Genomic DNA, 13,543 nt, shown 5'->3' on the forward strand with positions numbered 1-13,543 from the left:
ATGTGATCAGAGTTAACGAGATAAATTAACGGAGTTAGTGTAAAAGGACATAACGTGATACATATTTGAAACATATAATATGATTTCAGTCATTAAATTTTTCAAATGACAGACATTGAAAACTCATGCAAACATAAAAGATTAGTTTTGCCATTTTTTCAAACTTAAATTATTTAAAGGTCTTATGATTATTATTTTTTTTGGGTGATTCTTTTTACTCTTCCGCATTCCCATTGGTCTATAAACTAGACACCAATTTGAAATTTCAATCCCGTGTCACAGTGTGACACTAACCGTTAAGAGAGAGAAGAAGGCGGATCTATGAATCGCTCAACTTAGTTGGCGAAGTGTAAAATTTGTTAAAGAAAAAAATATGTATCAAATACCCAAGCAAACCTTAGGCCGGGAGTTTCTTTTTCTTTTTTTAAAATAAAACTTAAATAGATTTTCTACTAAAGTTAGTTCTGTTCCACAAATGTCTAGATTACAACAACAACCTAAGTGTCGGTAGCCGGTACGAGACTTCCTATTTGCATGCTATTCTAAGTCTACGTAATTAATATATTGACGTTAGGCTTTATATGTTTTTGCCGCGTGTAAACAGAGAGATCTTGTCTTCTTCTTTTAATACAAAACATACCTCCATTATTTTGACTCACAACTTTAATTCTCTGATCAATCATGGTGTTTCACAAAACGATCTTGTTTTTGATCTTCATCACTTTCATATCTTCTTCCCATGCAAACACCTTCCAAGTTGGTGGTAAAGATGGTTGGACCTTACACCCGTCCGAAAGCTACGACAGTTGGTCTAGCAGATTGCGGTTTCTGATCAACGATACCCTACGTTCGTTTTCTCTCTTTCGTCTTTTATTTATTTTTATTTATTTACTAAGTTACTCCTGTAAACCACCTATACATGTACCTTGCAGATTTTAAGTACGATGGTGGGTCGGATTCTGTTTTGGTGGTGAACAAAAGTGATTATGATGGATGCAATGCAACCAACCCAATTACTAAGTTGGAAGGGGGTGATTCGACGTTTAAGTTTGATCGATCGGGTCCATTTTATTTTATCTCGGGTAATAAATCGAATTGTGATCAAGGTCAGAAGCTAATTGTGGTATTTTGGCTCTTAGGATCCGATCACCGCCTCCATCTATTGCTACTCCGCCTTCTTCGTCAACCATGCCACCGTCTCCTGATGTATCTACTCCACTTGCACCGTCTGTATCCCCTGTTTCACCACCTTCTGGAGCGGTATCTCCTGTCTATTCACCTACCATATCCCCTGTTTCACCGCCTTCCACAGCAGGAGCCCCTAAATTATCACCAGCTGGGACACCCACCGTGTCCCCGCCAACAGATTCCCCTGTAGGAGGAACTGCAGATTCTCCTAGTGGGGGAAGTACAGTTTCTCCTGGGGGAGGTAGCGGGGAATCTCCTGGTTCTGGTGGAGAAGCTGCAGGTTTCCCAGAAGAAGGTGGTGGTGGATCGTCCCCTGGAAGAAACAGTTCGGGGGCGATGCCACCGCTTTCTGGTACCATGATTACATCACTTGTATCGGTGATGCTTGGTTTTGTGGTACATTTAATGATTTGAAAGAGAGAATTGGAGTGTTTGGTTATATTGTAATGATAGGGTTTTGTTTGTTGGATTGATACAAGTAGTTGAATGTTAATAAACGAGTGTATATCGTCACTACACCGTAAACAAAAATTATATGTGTGGATAGTATGTATAAACGTGAAATGAATACTTTGGTTGAATAAATTTTAATATTTAACTTTTATTATTTAAGATAGTTTTATGTCTTTAACCGTAGATATATTAACATGGACTCTAAGGCTATACTTCGTAGATTAACATTGGGGCATCAAGCACCGCACCGTGGGCGTCATGTGGTTTGCATGAGTGGGTCGCGAGAGGGAAAAGGAAAGGAGGGGCGGCATCGGTGGCCACCAATCAAAACCATACAAGCCATCTTTGTTTATAGAAAATAATAATATCAGACGGTTAACGTCAATAAAATATAAAATAAACAGTAAACGTGTGTTTTATTTCACTTTTTAAAAAACATAAAATTAAACCGTCGGTTTTGTTTTTGGTTTGGTTTTTTTGGTTTTTAATTGTATATAAAACGTTTTTTCGGCTTTTTTCACACGTATGGGTGAAACAATTACCAAAGGAGATAAGACTAATTTAGGCATGTTAATACAAACAAACAAATAATAAAGTTTTAAAACCAAGATGTTGATTGAATTAAGAACGATTATCCATGTTGACACATGTTCAACATATATCACATCTCAAGTCATGACGAGTCAAAGTAAAGGCCTACTGAGTACTAACCACCTTTCGCAAATAGATGCCTCATCATTTTATCAATACTACTTTTCAAATCACTTTATAAATAATGATAGAATTATTTCTGCTTTTTGTGGTGTAAACATATGATATTTGAATGATTAGTACCTTTATCAACGTTTTCTCATAAAAGTGTAAATTCCCACTTAAATCTTAATTCTTATCATTTGAATAAAATACATAAAAAGCACGAACAAAATAAGATAAACATTAATAAAATCTGTCGAAAAAACTTGTTTCATCAAATTAAACTTAAACCTTTTGAATTAGTTATTTTCAAAAAATCAAATCTTTAAGTTAACAATTATTTATGAACTAATCATTTGTTAGTGTGAACAAAATTGTATGACATGTCAACGTAACATGTGGTGTTTGATCTGTTCCAAAGGTTGTCCATCAATGTTATTGTTCATTTTCAAACATTACTACCAATTCACTATATTGGCATCAGTCGGTGGGTGTATGTCAAAATCATCGATTTAATTAACACGATATCGTTTTCAAATCTTTCATGACATTTGTTTGTTCTGTGTTCCTTATCTTATTCTTCAATTTTAAACATACAAGAGAAATGATCATACACCCCATGTTGATGGCCAAACCACAATAAATATTGGCAGGCAAAGACAATGTTTTTTTTTGTTGGCAGTCTATGGGAGGCCGAACTTATGACGGGTCAAGACTAGTTACAACATGGCTATGTTCATCTAAATTTAGTTAAAATCGCTCATTTTGATTTCCCCAAACTCGAACACTGATTATAAGGTTTAGAAAAGGATTACTTCAAGAGGTTCAAGTGAACGTACAATGGTAAGAACGTTTTTCTCTCTCACAACATCGCGAACTTGAATTTTGTTTTCTATCATAACCTCTTGAAGCTCACTTATCCGGCATAAGTTGCGATTTATTCATGTTGGGTAGCAGGGTATTGGTATGATTTTATGAGTTTACCAGGTAACTGGTTCTCAGGGTTAATAGAACGGTGTATTTCGTTTTTGCTATTTTAATTTTAATTTCGTCTATTCTTGCCTTTGGTACCATTTAAGAGGTATACATAAAATTCCCATATATGTCACGAAATAAAGTTTTTAGGCAATTTAATGTATTTTTACCCAATTAGGCCTTAGGTGACATTTTAGCTCTAGAAATTTATATTTGTGGCCCCATCATGTCAAAAACAAATGGATCTCTCTAAATTTGTGGATAGTAAATGTAAACCACAAAACACATCTAGTAATTCTCCACCAAATTCTCAAATTTATATCCTCAATGAAACAAGAGCCAATACACCATAAAAACAATAACACCAAAAACCTCTATTCTCTGTTCTTCATTTACCATAATCATGTCTAAAACGACTAATGGTATTATGTTTCTCATCATTTGGGCTATGATGTTTTCTTGTTTTGCAGTTTCCTCATCCATGAACACGCCCTATAAACCGAATTGGGAGGTGTTGAGTCACCTCTCTAACGAGTCAGGTCAACTTGTAAGGGATACCATCGACCCTGAAGAAGAGATGATGATGGAGTCTGAAAGCGCTCGACGAATTCTAGCAGGAAGGGGCTACATAAGTTATGAGGCAATGCAAAAGAATAATGTTCCATGTAACCAACGTGGCAAATCTTATTACGACTGCAATAGCAGAGGCCAAGCTAACCCATATAGCCGAGGTTGCAATGTTATCACTAGGTGTGGTGGCCGCAGTTGAAACAAAATTGAAACTATCGACTATATAAATCATTAGATACAATTATATTACCTTTTTTCATATGCAATTGAGATTCTTTCTTATTTGATTGTCTTGTTAAGTTTTCTTATGGTTTTCTAGGATCATCATTTAGGCTATTAATAAAACCGAACTTTCAACAAACTGTTTGTGAACCATTTGGCCATATGTTTATTTACATTTGTTCATTTACTTGATGAGCAAACATGACAAGAAATTCTGTTCGCTTAATTAAATGAGCGTGCATTAATAAGGTTACGCCTGTTCAGTTGTGTACGTGTACATTCGGTAATGTGTCCACTTAGGTATGTTCCTTCACATTCTTTTATGTTCGTTGACGCTAGTTTGTTCATGTGCAGTAAGTAAAAGTTTCTTTATACTTTTGTATTCCTTTTTTTTTGGTATCGTAACATTTAAACTTTATAAATATGTTATAATCTTTGTTAGTTTATTACCGTAGCTTTTAGCATTTTATGCTAGAGACACCCTAATACTTCATTTTATACATATTTTGAGTGATTGTCTAATGCTTAAGTTTAAGAATGTTTATTTTTATCCATCAGATTAATATATGTTGACTTGCGTTCGGTTATTTTCATTTATAAAGTTAACCAACAAAATCATTTCCTTAATGAACGAACACAAACAAGAAGTTTGATTAAATTATGTGTTCATAAAATGTCCGTTCGTCAATACACAAGGTCTCATTCAGTTTGGCTAAAGCCCTAATCATCAATGTAGTTCGTTGCAGATTTTGGTACAATTTAGTTTTTATTTGAGATTCTCACAAATTAATTCGTTACAAAACCATTTTTGTCTGATATAATAATAGTGTTTTACATTGATAAACTTTAGGGTAATTTATTTTATAGATATTCAATATACTAAATTAATAACAAAAGTAGGTTCTCACAAGATCCAGTAGAGTGCTTGTTAAGGCTGGTTTTTTGAGATGCAAAAAGGCATTGAAGGGGTATGCACCCGCCTTTATATCGAGCGGGGCGGGTCAACTCACAAGATATAGATAAGAGGCTTGAAATCAGGATGTCATGAAGACACAAAGCCAAAACCTATGCGCGTGGCGCATATCACATACGCTCACGCATCACATACGCTCACGCATATCACATCTGCGCGTGGCTCATATCACATATGCTCACGCACATTACATATGCTTACGCATATCACATGCTCACGCATATCACATCTGCGCATGAAACATCTGCGCGTGAGAATAAAGAGAAGACCTTGCGCATCCCCGGGATAGGCGCATAAAGGACAACACAAAAAATGAGACAATAGTCTAATCCAAATCAGGATAAGGACAACCATGATTGTACTCATCAGACAACCTTCCAGAAGGTATCTTTTAAGGAATAAAGAATGTGCTGATGTTGACAGCTGCCAATGAAGGGTGGACAACTCAGCAAAACCCATGTGCCACCACGTGATGGCACATGGGTCAGGTAAAATACCTTGGTCAGAGAATAATCAATGAAAAAGCACCAGGTGTCCTAAGTACACGTGGCGCGAAGCAATAGGAGGAGGCCAAAAAGGCCCTAATTGGGTCTGAGCCCAATCATTGGAAACCCTAATACTATAAATACCACACCACCTCCATAGTTGAGGTCAAGCAAGAAATATATTCTGAATCCTTTACTCATTTTCACATCTCTTATCTTCTCCTGCAATATCTTATTCTCACACCGGAGGGTTACCCCAAAGAGGACCCCTCTGTCCCTTTCTGAGGGGTAAGCTCACAGTGCTGTTCGTTTTGTAGGTGGAATAACTCGTATCTCGGAAAACCATCGGTGATATAGCACACTTACACCCGAGGAACGTTGATTGAATACAAGTAAGTTGATACACGTTTCTTCATTGGCGCCATTCGTGGGACAACGGCAACAAAACCACTATTTCATCAGTTTTCTCTGAAAATCTTCACCATGGTTTCCGGTGTTCGAAACAATGATCAAGTTCTGGAGGATAATGAGCTTGAAGATGTTAATGAGGGACATCAGGTTCTGAGGGCGCCGCGTGACACTGCGCGCACCACCAGTAACCATCCCTTCAACACAACACCTCATAGCCAGACTGAAACTCCTCCAGACGATCTCACGTTCCAAAATCTGACTGGTACAAAACAAAAAGGACCAATGGGTCCGGAAGTTGAAACCAATGACCCTAAAGAATGGCTCATAAACGAACAACGGCGTTTAATGGACAAATACAATGAGTTGGTAAAACACAAAAAGTTAGCCGACTTAACACAAAGGCTCGCATTTGATAAACAAACCATTCAGGGAACAACAAAAAAGGCGCGCGCGCCGGAAGACGGTCATTCTGTTCACACCGAACACGCTGATATTAGTGATGAGGAAGAGGTGCACAGCATGAGGAAGACGCGAGATACTCATGCAGGAGGTTCACAGCTTCGCGCACACATGAACATAGCACCTGGAGCCAAAGCTGATATGGATCTATACACACTATACAACCCACAAGCGAAAGAGCAAGTGGACGTAATCACACCATATAGGCCAGCCATCTTGGTAAAACATTCAAAATTCACTGAGCGCATTGCGAAGGCTCCCATTCAACACAAAACCAAGATGCCAAGTGGTTTGGGCAAGTACGATGGTACAACAGATCCAGATGATTTCTTACAAGGTTTTTACAACACTGGAAACCTAGAAAGCTGGACGATGCCAACATGGTGTCACATGTTTGCTCGCTGTCTCACGGGCGCAGCGCGTGTCTGGTTCGAAAGCTTGCCGACAGGACAAATCGATGGGTTCGAAGAGCTATTGGAAAAGTTCCAGGCTCACTTTGTACAGTAGCGCAGACACACGCGCGACCCCGATGACATCATGCACTGCGTGCGCAGGAATGATGAAACCATTGAGGACTACATAACTCGTTTCAATCAGGAATCTCTTGCAATTGGAGGCATCACTGAACAACTCTTGCGCGTTGCCTTTATACAAGGTGCGCGCAGTGATCAACTCCGCAGAGCTCTCGTGAGCAGAGAAGGCATGCCAACCACTTGGGCTAAGCTTATGGAAGCGTCGCGAGTCTTCGCGCGAAATGAAAAACAAATTGCCCAAGACAGAGCAAGAGATAGAGGGCATCAAACAGAAGCACCACGCAACAATGAAAGGAGGGGCAAACAAAACTCCGTATGGTCCAGGTTGCAACAAACCAATTATTCTCCCGCAGAAAAGCAAGCGCAACAAAGTTCACCCCAGCCCCAAAAAGACATTCTTAATCGCGGAGAGGGTGACAAGAAGGAAGGCGGCAGAGAGCCTAATAGACCTCTGCCAAGAATATGGACTCCCCTCACCAAAACGCCTTCGCAAGTGTTAAGCACAGAGAATGTCCAGTTTAAAAGCCCCAGGCCATTACTCCATAAGGGACCACCAAACAGTGGCAAATATTGTGAGTTTCACAAATCCACGGGGCACAACACCGATGCATGCCACCATTTGAAGGATGCGATCGAAAAAGATGTGAAATCAGGCAAGTTGGCTCACCTAGTAAAAAACCCATGACCAGAGAACGAACAACCAGACGGAGCCTCAGCCAGTAAAAAATTCAAAAGAATCTGTGTAGCTGAAGGAGGAAGACAAGGGCAAAGATCGAGGAAGAGAAGCGCACAAATCCAAGGGGATTGGCGCGAGCAACAAGTAATCTTTCCAAGAATCAGAGGAGGCCCGTCTATCAGCAGTCCTCTAGTCATCACTGCACACATCGCTCATTATGAGGTGTCAAGAGTCCTAGTGGACACCGGTAGTGAGTCAGACATCATGTATGAGCAATGTTTCAGGAAGTTGGATCCAGAGGACCAAACAAGGCTCGAAGTTGTGAGTGCACCAATCTCAGGTGTCTCAAATGAAATTATTCACCCCCTAGGTCAGATACAATTCGAACTAACTATGGGGGATGAGAAGCACAAGCGAGCTGAAATTGTCAACTTTCTGGTCTTGCCCACCACTTCATGCCATAGTATGATCTTGGGTAGAGGAACGATTGCCCAATTCAACGCCATACCGTCACCAGCGCATGGCGCGTTGGGGTTCCCAACACCAACAGGAGTAACATTTGTGTATCGAGATCATTTATGCGCAGTAACAAGTATACCTCGAGAAGGGAGAATGAAGCTTCCAGTGGCAAACAACGGGCCAGAGGAATGGATTCTCAACCCAAAATTCCCAGAACAAACAATCACAATCGGAGCTACGATATCAGATGACACAAGGGTGAGAATGAAAAGATTGCTCACAACGTATACGTCAGTCTTCGCGTGGCAACATTCTGATATGACTGGGGTTCCGCGAGACCTAGCGCCGCACTCTCTCAACACATTCAAGTCTGTAGAGCCAATTGCTCAAAAGAAAAGAGTCATGGGAGACGAGAAGGCAAAGGCCATGAATAAACAAGTAGAAGATCTATTGCGCGCGAATGTCATTCGCCCAATACGATACCAAACATGGGTAGCCAATCCTGTGATGGTAAAGAAGAGCAATGGGTCATGGAGAATGTGCATTGATTTCAAAGACCTCAACAAAGCGTGTCCAAAAGATTGTTACCCCCTCCCAAACATTGACGCGAAGGTGGACGCTGTGGCGCCATTTAAGCTCAAATGTTTCTTGGATGCCTATAAGGGCTATCACCAAATTCAAATGGCACCGCAGGATGAAGACAAGACTGCTTTCAGAACTGACAATGGTGTTTTATGTTACACAAAAATGCCCTTTGGTTTGAAGAATGCAGGAGCCACTTACCAAAGACTCATGGATGCAATTTTCAACGAGCAGATTAAAAAAAACTTAAAGTCTACGCGGATGATTTGGTGATTAAAAGCAGGGAGGAAAAACAAATGCTCAAAGACATCGAAGAAACCCTTCGGCGCCTAAAGGAAATAAACATGAAGCTCAACCCGAGCAAATGCACATTCGGCGTGGAAGAAGGGAAATTTCTCGGCATAATGGTCACCAAGGATGGTTTCAAGGTGAACCCAGAGAAGGTGGAGGCTATCCTCAGCATGCCCTCACCATCCACCATGAAGGAAGTTCAAAAGTTGAATGGTAGATTGGTATCAATTAACAGGTTATTAGCAAACCATGCCAGCAAATCTACTCCATTCATTAACACATTGAGAAATTGCTTAAAGAAAAGCCAATTCAAGTGGACGCCCGAGGCCGAGCAAGCTTTCAGTGAGATAAAAGAATGTCTGATAAATCTGCCTGCGCTCACAGCTCCACTACCTGGTGAAACTTTAACGTTATACCTGTCAGCAGGAGAACGCGCCATTGGCGCAGTATTGTTGGTGGATCGCAAGGGAATCCAAACACCAATTTATTATGTAAGTCGGGTGCTGACAGATCCGGAGACGCGCTACACCATCATAGAAAAGTTAGTTTTATCACTAACGCATGCGTCGCGCAAGCTTCACAGATATTTCAATGGTCATCCTATTGAAGTCCTGACTGGTTACAATATCCAGCAAGTCTTGCGGCGTCCCACGCTCTCAGGAAGGCTGACAAAATGGGCACTGGAATTAGGGGAGCACACAATCACCTATAAGCCTCGTCCAGCAATCAAGGGACAAGTCTTAGCTGATTTTATCGAAGAAATCCCTGAAGGAAAAGTCGAGGAGGCTCAGCGCGAAGTAGACCCTCTGCAAGCCAATAATGAAGAAAACGTTTGGAGATTATTCACTGATGGAGCTTCAAACAACGAAGGGTCCGGCGCAGGCCTCAAACTAGTGGATCCAGAAAATCATGAGTATACCTACGCAATCAGGTTGGATTTCAAGAGCACCAACAATGAAGCTGAGTATGAAGCCCTGCTGGCTGGTTTGCGCATCGCGCACAAATTCGGAGTTAAAAAGCTAGAGGCTCATGTAGATTCATACCTGGTAGCAGCACAAGTCAATGGCCTTTATGATGCCAAGGAGAACACCATGCCTCTGTATCTAGAGCAGGCGAAGAAACTCACCGAACAATTTGACTTTTTCAGAATCATACACATTCCGCGCAGTGAAAATAAGTCTGCCAACGCGCTAAGCAAAATGGCATCAACCAGCTTTGATCATTTTGGCAAAGATGTCAGGGTGGAAGTACTGAGCAACCCGTCAGTGGGAGCGAAGTCTGTTCTTGTAATTCATACAACACCTTCATCATGGATAACTCCAATAATGGAATTCTTGAAGGAGGGAAAGATACCAGATGATCGCGCACAGGCGAGGAAGATAAGGCACAAGTCGCAGAACTACGAACTGCTCGATGGTACGTTATATCGACGCTCTTATCTTGGACCACTCATGAAATGCCTAGACGCTGAGGAAGCAAGCTATGTGATCAGAGAGATACATGAAGGAATCTGCGGAATACATGCTGGCCCGCGCATGGTGGTCGCCAAGGCAATGAACGCAGGTTACTATTGGCCAGGCATGTACTTGGACGCTTTAAAAGAGATCCAAAAATGCAAAGCGTGTCAGAGCTATGCGCCAAATACCATGCGACCAAAGAACAACTTGATTCCGGTGACCTCTGCATGGCCTTTCCACAAGTGGGCAATCGATATTGTGGGTCCCTTGCCGCAAGCGCCAGGGCGAGTAAAGTTTTTGGTAGTGGCAGTAGACTATTTCACAAAATGGGTTGAAGCCAAGCCACTGGCAAAAATCACAGCCAAGGCAATGAAGCAATTTATTTGGAGCCACATCGTATGCCGTTTTGGCCTGCCCATGGAAATCGTGAGCGACAATGGCAAACAATTCACTGACAGGAAGATATCCAGTTGGCTCAAGGAATTGCGCATCAACCAGGTCTTCACTTCAGTATACCATCCTCAAGGAAATGGCCAAGTGGAACGCACGAACCAGAGCTTGCTGAATGTGCTGAAGAAAAGGTTGGAGGGAGAGTCCCATGCATGGGTCGAGGAGTTACCTAATGTCCTGTGGGCGCACAGGACATTAAGCAAAACCAGCAATGGCGAGTTCCCATTCAGTCTAACCTATGGAACGGAGGCTATGATTCCAGCAGAAATTGGATGCCCATCCTATAGAGTGCTCATGATGAGTAAGACGGATAATAAGCAAGAAAGGAGGTTGGATCTCAATTTACTTGAAGGGCGCAGAGAGGCGGCTATCATCAGTGAAGCCAAATACAAGAAAAAACTAGAAAAATATTACAATCAGCGCGTAAAAAAATGTCACTTCAAGAAGAATGATTTTGTCCTTCGAAACAATGAAGCTAGTCGCGCAATACCCCCGGGAAAGATGTCTCCCAACTGGGAGGGACCTTATCAAGTCTCGGAAGAATTGGGAAAAGGCGCATACGCTTTAAAAGATTTAAATGGAAAGAAGATCCCGCGCACATGGAACGCAGCACAACTTAGAAAATGTTTCATGTAAAAGTTGTCAAGTTTGTAATCAAGGCTTTTTAAGCCATTATGAATAATGATACGCGCTATTTTCTCTTAATATGCGTTTTATTACCTTTTGCATACATGTTTCACACTTCCCTTTATTAATTTTGAGCAATATGACAACATTGTATTGACATCAAACTAAAAATAAAACGAAGTAAAACATACATGCGCGAGCTTCAAGCTCAAACGCGTTAACGAGTTTTAACTCTAAAAGGTCAGGGCCTTAGCCCAATAATATGAGCTTTAGCTCAGGGCCTTAGCCCAATAATATGAGCCTTAGCTCAAATTACTCATAGCATCCATCCTACGTATTGCGCAGCTGGACCATAAAAATACCTAAGCACAACTAAGGCAAAGCACATGCCAAAGCATAGTTGTTAAGGTCTCAGGTCGGGGCCGCGCATGGGATTATAATGGATATAAGCAGAGTAACACATACTGACACATAAAGGTTAAAAAACTCATTCATAATTCCCTATAATAAATGCACGATAACGTCGCGCAAAAGAGGAACAATGAAATGCTAAGGCACGTGTTAGCACATTCAGAATATTGCAAAATAACTTGAAATATGACAACTGTTAAGGATTAAATAAAATAGTTTCCTTACAGCCTTGTCCAAGTTTCAATGTGTAAGCATACCTTATATTCAACAAGCACAAACATGCAATATAAAGAGACGAATTGGGAATGCGCAAGATGTGAATAAGGGAAAAATAAAATTTCATTCCACAAACATAGAAGTTTACAAATTTACAAATGATGAGGTAAAAACTACAAATACAAAAAAAAAAAAAAAACAAGAAGGGCTTTTCAAGTCTCTATATCAATATCAGCCTGTTCATCGTCCTCATCATTACTTCCTCCCTCAGCATCTGGCGCAGCCCGCTCCTCGTCATCTCCAAACTTACCATAATCAAGCTGTTCGTCTTGAATATAGTCGTCTTCTATTATGATAGCGTCAGGAGTAGGTCCTTTGGCCACGCCAGAGCCGCTGGCAGAAGTAGCGTTGCCCGCGCCATCATCATTGCCACCAGTCCCTTCACATTCATCAAGTAATTTCTTTAAAGCGCCAAGATCGGGCTGGTCGGCAAGCGCGGCTATCTGCAAGTCACAAGGAACAGTATGAATACAAAGATTATGAAAATAAGTCAAGTAAACTCATTAAGGTTAAAATACCTGCTCAAGGATGGGAATTGGAGTATTCAGGTACTTCTCCCCCACCTCAGCCATGTCAGCGCAGACAACGTCGAGCTGATAAGGGTAGTCGGATGGATTCTTCTTTAGCATGCCATATTCATAACCATCCTTAAATCCTTCAGCTCGACCCACCAAGCGCGACGCCGCATTACAATCCATCACAAGGGTCTGAAACTCGTCTGAGTATTTCATCGCACCGCATAAAATAAATTTTTAAGTTAAATGAGACATGTTCAGGTCCCATAGTTGTATCAAACATGTCGTGTCGTGTTGGACTGGTTTAACACAACACGGCTTGTTTTGTCAAATCTAAACTTTTCTAGGTAACAAATATGAAAGCCAATCATAATGCACTAGGATAACTTCAATTGTTTTTTAAAACAACCAATTTTGTGTTTGAGAAGAGTTATAACATCTTCTTCTATAGCCTCTTCGGCCGATAGTTTTGTTGGGTTTAAACAATTAATTTTTATATAAGCTTACATGGTTATAATTTGAGTTGTATAAAAAATTTTTGTACAAAAATGGAATTAAACATGACTCAAATGAGACTAGAATCCATAACCTTTTAGTTATGAGTAATACCTCTTTGTAGGGATGAACATTTTGTCCAAAATACATGTACTCGTACCCATACACGCATGTGTACCCGTACTGATTTAGCCTATTTTGTACGGGTATTGGTACTCATTTTTGTTGAATTTGGGTACAGGTACATGTACGGGTACGGTACGGGTATTTTTGGTATTTTGTACCTGTTTGGAATATATAGAAGTTTAAAAAAGATTATTCATATTTAATATATAAAATCAA

The 13,543-nt window shown here is 40.6% G+C and overlaps 1 pseudogene across 1 annotated transcript; it reads left to right on the top strand.

The window, feature by feature from the left end:
* The first annotated feature begins 569 nt into the window (after nucleotides 1-569).
* Nucleotides 570-1,800, top strand: LOC143558759 (uncharacterized; annotated as a pseudogene). The gene is made up of 2 exons (XR_013139798.1): nucleotides 570-847; nucleotides 933-1,800. The product of XR_013139798.1 is annotated as an uncharacterized LOC143558759 (transcript).
* Nucleotides 1,801-13,543: the final 11,743 nt, after the last annotated feature.

Source organism: Bidens hawaiensis, unplaced genomic scaffold (assembly GCF_021521415.1).
Source record: "Bidens hawaiensis isolate Kalapana, Puna unplaced genomic scaffold, B.hawaiensis_p1.1 tig00019655_1, whole genome shotgun sequence".
In the NCBI taxonomy this organism is placed as follows: domain Eukaryota; kingdom Viridiplantae; phylum Streptophyta; class Magnoliopsida; order Asterales; family Asteraceae; genus Bidens; species Bidens hawaiensis.